Source organism: Anoplophora glabripennis, unplaced genomic scaffold (assembly GCF_000390285.2).
Source record: "Anoplophora glabripennis isolate ALB-LARVAE unplaced genomic scaffold, Agla_2.0 scaffold322, whole genome shotgun sequence".
In the NCBI taxonomy this organism is placed as follows: Eukaryota; Metazoa; Arthropoda; class Insecta; order Coleoptera; family Cerambycidae; genus Anoplophora; species Anoplophora glabripennis.
Window position 1 is genome coordinate 1 of NW_019416693.1, and position 6349 is coordinate 6349.

Below are 6349 nucleotides of genomic sequence, written 5' to 3' on the forward strand. Positions count from 1 at the left end.
AATTATTTATTTATAAGTTTCCACACTTATAAAAACCACCCCTTGCAAAAAAAAATCCAACAATTATGTTAAAAAAATTTTTTTATTCCAAAATATAATACAATCTTTTTATTATTTAAAATGTAATGTATTTATTTTATCAAACCTTAAAAAAAAAACCCTACTAAAAAAATAAGAATTTTATTTTTATATGGATTTTAATTTCTTTATTTTTATAACAAACTTTTTTTTATTGCAAATAACATCTTCACTCTCGTCTTCCTTTTCTATTCCATTCCTAAAATTCCTATTTCTATTCCAAAAATATAGTAGGTAGCTATAATGTGTATTCATCAATACTTCCAATATACGTGTTCTGATATCTGCAAAAATATGTGATTGGTTTTTTACCCGTAACTCGCTTAGTTTTTATGCTATCAATCCCTTCAAAAAACCATTTTGTAGTTTTTTTCAAGGGCTATAAGATCAAATAAGTTAAATTTTCTTTCAGCCCTTATTTTTGTAAGGGTTTGATCTGAAAGGGCTTGAACAAGTTGCTATTTACGAACATATGCAAATTTTAAACAGCCATATCTTACTTAATTTTTATCCTACAGAAAAAAAAACAAAATTTTCAAAAAAGCAAAATCTACAGTATTGTACTCTACAAAATTTCGCGTATTATTAATACTTTTTGAGTTATTTTGAAGAAAAAATAATTTATTCCAAAAATACAAAAATTCCCTTATCACTTCAAGCTCAACTTTTTTCAAAACTAAGCACTTTAAACCGGTCAAACTTCTAAACCAAATTACACGTACATAAATAAAGTAAATTGTAAAGTGGTAAGGATTATTTTCAATTGGGGTGGTAATTAGGGGGTGATTTTCACGTTTTTTGTCGCCGAAAAAAATACGGACCAACTTTATTTTCGTCACGACTCGCTTAGGTTTGATGCTAGGGACTTTTATAAAAAGTAAAAATAAAGGTTTTTTCAAGCACTTTAAAAAAGGTTCTATGAGTATCCCCTGAAAAATGCATTGGTTTTTGGTTATTTCATGTTCAAACTTTCAATTTTGGCGTTTGACGAATAAGAACCAACCTTCAAGCTATTACTCCGCTTGTATTGGGTCTACAGGCACCATAAACACACCATTCTTTTTGTTTTTTTTTTATAAGCTACATTTTTATAAGGATTTTTTTGATAAAATACTTAATTTTTGAGTTATTCGCGAAAAACTGTCTGAAAAAATGTTTTTTTTTTGGTTAAAAATTTTACACTTCCACTCGCGATAAGTCGAAAAGTATTGACTTTCAGAAAAAACTTTATAGAACAAAAGTTCTATAAAAAAATATTCCCCATTCTTTTCAATGAAACATTTTTCACCCCCGAGAAGTGGTGGCATCCACCCCCAGGGTAAAAGCAACTCCTGGTACAAGGTCAACTTTGAAGTAGAGGGTAAGTAGAACCTAAATCCAAATTTTTATGAAAATCGGTGCTGTTTGGCAAAATTATACGGGAAAATGGTCATTGACTGGACTATACGTTCATTTCCAGTATGTCGAAATTTTACTGTAAATTTTATTATACATTTCTTTGAAAATTTCCTTCACTATTCTTTTTTGGATGGAAGCTCAAAAAATATAAGGTGTGCAAATTGTTATGTGGATATCCCTGTACAACAGTTAGTTACATATTTTTTTCTTTGTGTTGAATAAGACATTAGAACCAGTTGCATTAGCTATACTTGGTAAAACAGGTATTACCAGGTACAATAATAATTATTACTGATACCATCGATCTAAACAATGCAAACGGTAGGTATAAATTAGGGAACGTTATGCTGATATGAATAATGCATCAAGTTATATGCAGATCTTTAACAATTTCAAGGTTTTTACTTCAAACTGTTACTGTTACTTGTTCCTACTATTTTTACGGTTTAATTAAACTTTAACTATGTATGTTATTATTTAACGAGCTTAGGAAGTTTATATATCAACAAAAGCAGTACTCCTCCTACAATTTCCTATATTATAACCAAAAATTCATTACATAATTTCAATCAATGCCATCGATAAGTCACATTTTCAAGCTACGCGTTTGTAATCCTTATGCAACCCAACATAAGCATCTGAAACGAGACGTGTTTTTCTGGTTGCATATACATGAAAGAAAAACGTTGAATAAAAATATATTTTTCAAGTATGATCATAACGAAAAACGAGAAACAATCTTTAGTAAAAAATTACTAAAAATGATAAGTGATATAATATAATAAAAATGCTCCTTTAATAAAAATATTACTCGCACGTCAGTGCTGTGTGAAATTTCCAAAACCGGACGCATTTAGTACATTCCAGGAAGCCAGATCGTTACTATCCACTCGAGGAGCTCTTAAGGGTAAGTAATTATGTCGAGAGACAACTTGAACACGACGTTCTGTATAAACAATTTAATGATCTCAGTGAAGTAAACATCTCTGGAGGCTGGCGTTTTTATGTTGTGCACCTCCATTCAAAATACCTGGATAAAGCTATAAAATTGTTTGACTCTTTGTAAATAGGAGGATACGAGGGGAATCCAAATTTTACTAATATTTTAAATTGAAGGAATTCATCTTTCAAGGATTTTGAAGCTGCAATTCATTAACATCGAACAGTGTAAAAAAAATCGATGTGAGTGAAAGTGGTGCTAATCCATTAAGTGAAATTATTGAGAACATTTTCTTTCACTCGATATTCGGCAGTTTGATCATTTTACTCATTTGTGATTATATTGAAACTAGAACTGAGTACTTTCACTCTGATGCATTGTCTTTGTCTGTTCCCATCGTCCCATTAGGTTATCTAGTGATCGTGGTGTGGTGGATAGCAGTATGGCGTATGGTGTGCTTTGGAGTTGGACAAGTATTGGTTTAGCTGGTTATTAAATGCAGTGATTTAATTACAATAATTAAAGACAATATATTAAGACTCGATTAATATTTGGTTAAATAACCGGATAGTTAGATTGTTATCTATAATTACGTATTTGTAACGTACAATATAGGTTACGGCAATCTATTCGTCCGATCAGTTCATCAATTCCTTTAATCGAGACCTAAAAATGTCTCTCACTCAATTGATAGTTAGCAGCAACTCGGGTTTGAGTAAAACTCACGCATTTCTGATGCAATAGTTTCACTCAGTTGTACTCATACTAATAGAGTGGAAATTTCACTCAATTAGGTGTGGACAGAAATAGATACATTATTGAGCAAAATTGAGTGTATTAAGACACTGACTGGCAATATACAATCTTCTCTTAGAAACGTCTCAGAACTTGTAGTTGAATTGTGAAATAAAAAGTTTGTATCTCGTTGACCTCCAAATAGTTTCATTTTAAAAGAGCAAGTAGTTATTATTAAAGACAGAAAACTGAGATTTTCACAAATATTGGCCGTTTTTCTGGGAAAAGTTTGGAAATTTGGATGACTTTCAAAGCTACATTCACACAAAAAAGTAAATATTCAAAGAGAGAATGCAGATTTTCTCAAGTTTTTAAATAAACAATAGTATCAAACGGAGAAAATATCATTAAATTAAGAAAATGATGTTTCTTCAATTTAGTTCTTGATTTTCTTGGAATATTAGTTCATTGGGAATAATATATTCTCAGTTTGAGTATTTAACAGAGCTTAATTGAAATAGATCTGGGGAATTAAAATGAATACGAAGCTCACTATTTTAGATCCACTTGTTTCTTGATGGAAAGAAACTATCATTAAATTGAAAAAACGATGTTTCTTAAATGTAGTTCTTGATGTTCTTGGAATATTAGTTCATTGGAAATAATATATTCTCAATTTGAGTATTTAACAGAGCGTAATTGAAATAGATCTGGGAAATTAAAATGAATACGTGGCTCTCTATTTTACATCCACTTGTTTCTTGATGAAAAGAAACTAGCTTCAGTCTAAAAAGATATTTTTATTTCTCTAATAATATGATTCCTTTAACAATAATAGCTAATTTCCTCAACGAGATGCAAATAAATTATTGATATAGAAATATTAAACAAGTACCTACATTAATTCACATTGATAATATTTTCTTTATTAGTAATAATCTCTCTATATAAAAATACAAAAGCATAATAATAGACCAAAATCGGTATTTTCGGCTTTAGGTATTACTTTTTTGTTATTCAATAATAAACTTACAAATTTATAATAATTAAAATATAACACTGAAGGAATCTTTTACAAGTATGTACCATCTAGCAAATTGATACAAACAAATAATTAAATGAAGTTTTAATAAAATGTCGGTTGCATCTTGCAAAGAATTGCCACCTTCCACTCAAAATAAATATGTATATTTACTTTATAAAATTCATGAGAAGTTATTATTATTATTATTATTCCGTAAAATATAAAATTTGATTCATTCCAAATTTATCGGGCGCACCCAGTAAAACCATTTACGTGAGACACTGCGTAGATTGAATGCAGGTGTGGGAGGGCACGATGAAGTGCGTCGGCGCATTTTGCGAAGTTAGCCGAGGCAACGTATTCTAGATGTTTCGTTTGTCTGAAGCTCGCGTCTTTTCCCTTTTCCTTTTCTGTTCAGCAGTTCATACTCAGGGTTGCCGTTTTGCCAGTAATTACTGGCATTTGCCAGGAATAAAGAGTCCTGCCAGTAAATTTGCCAGGAATCACTTAACGTCAGAAATTTGCCAGGGGAGCAACATTTTCAGGGATGTCGATTTGCAAATAACCCCCAACATTTGCATTATTGCATTTGTTATTAAAAGATCATAAATAAGCATCACAGAGCACAGAGATTACTTTAATCAGTTTTAAGAATTTCGATTCACGATATCACCGCTAGATGACGATGTATCATGCTTCTTTACTATTATATTTTGTCACACTTGGCACTCGGCAGCGATCCTTGTTTAATGTTTAATATTACAGGTTACAGAGTGATAGTGATAGCTATTTATACACTGACGGGATACGACGGTTAAGACAAAGGTAATAATCACTAAAATAATAGATTAAACTATTAAATTGCCAGGAATTGCAAGTAATAATATAATTAAGTTTTGCCAGGAAATGTAAGGAATGCAATCAAGTTTCGTCAGTAATTTCGTGTCGACCTAGTGGCAACCCTGTTCATACTTAACGTTTCGTTGTTTAGTTTAGCATTATTCGCCGCCATTTGCATTTTGCACATAGGTAAGTAACTGCATGTTGTAAATATACCTATGCATTACAGAGTACAATAGCGTTTATGTTTACAGCAAGAACGTCGGTTTTTTAAGAGTTAGAGTATAAAAGTGTACTTAATTAAGCTTTTTACAACCAGTTAAAGCAAGTATGGAGCAATTACTAGGTAACAGATTGGAGACTTTCTAGTGAAACCGTGCAGATATTTTTAGGTAAGTCCAAATCCTGCTCTAATAATAATACTTTTCGCCCTAAATTTATATTATTAACTTTTTAACCCATCAACTTCTAGTTATTTAAATTATCCGGAAAATCATTTGTAAAGATATTTAATATATGAATTTTCCCAAGTGTTGTCATAAAAAAGTTGTCGCTTTTTTATTATTTGAAAAACTACTTCATTTTGATTAAAAATTCAAATTTACTAAGTCAAATTTGCCCGTTTTGTAATATTCCCAATACTTTAACATTTATGCATTTTACAAAAATTAAGTTGTGTATAGTTTTAACTATTTTCTGTATAACATTAAGCTTTGTTTGAGTTTGATTTATTTGGTTTTGTTTCATATAGTGTTTTTTTCAGATTAACTTGGACTTTGAAAGAACTTTCCCAAACAGCGATATTGGCATTTTGGAACAATTTGGAATAATCGAAATATCCAGTGTAAATGTATTTATGTACATATGTAAATATAGGTATATAATTATATACTATAAATATATGTTCTTATCACTATGAACATTTGGTTTAATCTATTTGATGTAAACATCTATTTCGTTAAAAACACTATTTGATTTCAAGGGAACCATTACCATCAACTTAAAGCTATTTCTTTTATTTTTTGTTGGAAATACATCATAAATTCGTACTGAGTCGGAAAGTCTTTGTGTAGAATAATCGATTAGCTTATATCAATATTTTTTCTATTCAAATTAATACTTTCTGTAATTTAAAGAGAGCCAATAAAATATTATATCTAAACCATGTAAATTTCTCGGATCAAGTAAACGAATATCATTTACATAAGATATCGGTATATTCACATTGAGTAAATGATAGAATTGAAGTGCTTGTTAGATTTTCTCTATTTGAATAAATTATAATCAATGTGAGAATATGATTTTCTCAAAACAAAAGTGGAAATTATTTGAAA

At 30.0% G+C, this 6349-nt stretch overlaps 1 long non-coding RNA gene across 1 annotated transcript; it reads left to right on the forward strand.

Annotated features, from left to right (window-relative positions):
• Nucleotides 1-5337: 5337 nt before the first annotated feature.
• Nucleotides 5338-5935, forward strand: LOC108910192. Its single transcript, XR_002763068.1, has 2 exons — nucleotides 5338-5407; nucleotides 5779-5935. It is a non-coding gene; the product is annotated as an uncharacterized LOC108910192 (long non-coding RNA).
• Nucleotides 5936-6349: the final 414 nt, after the last annotated feature.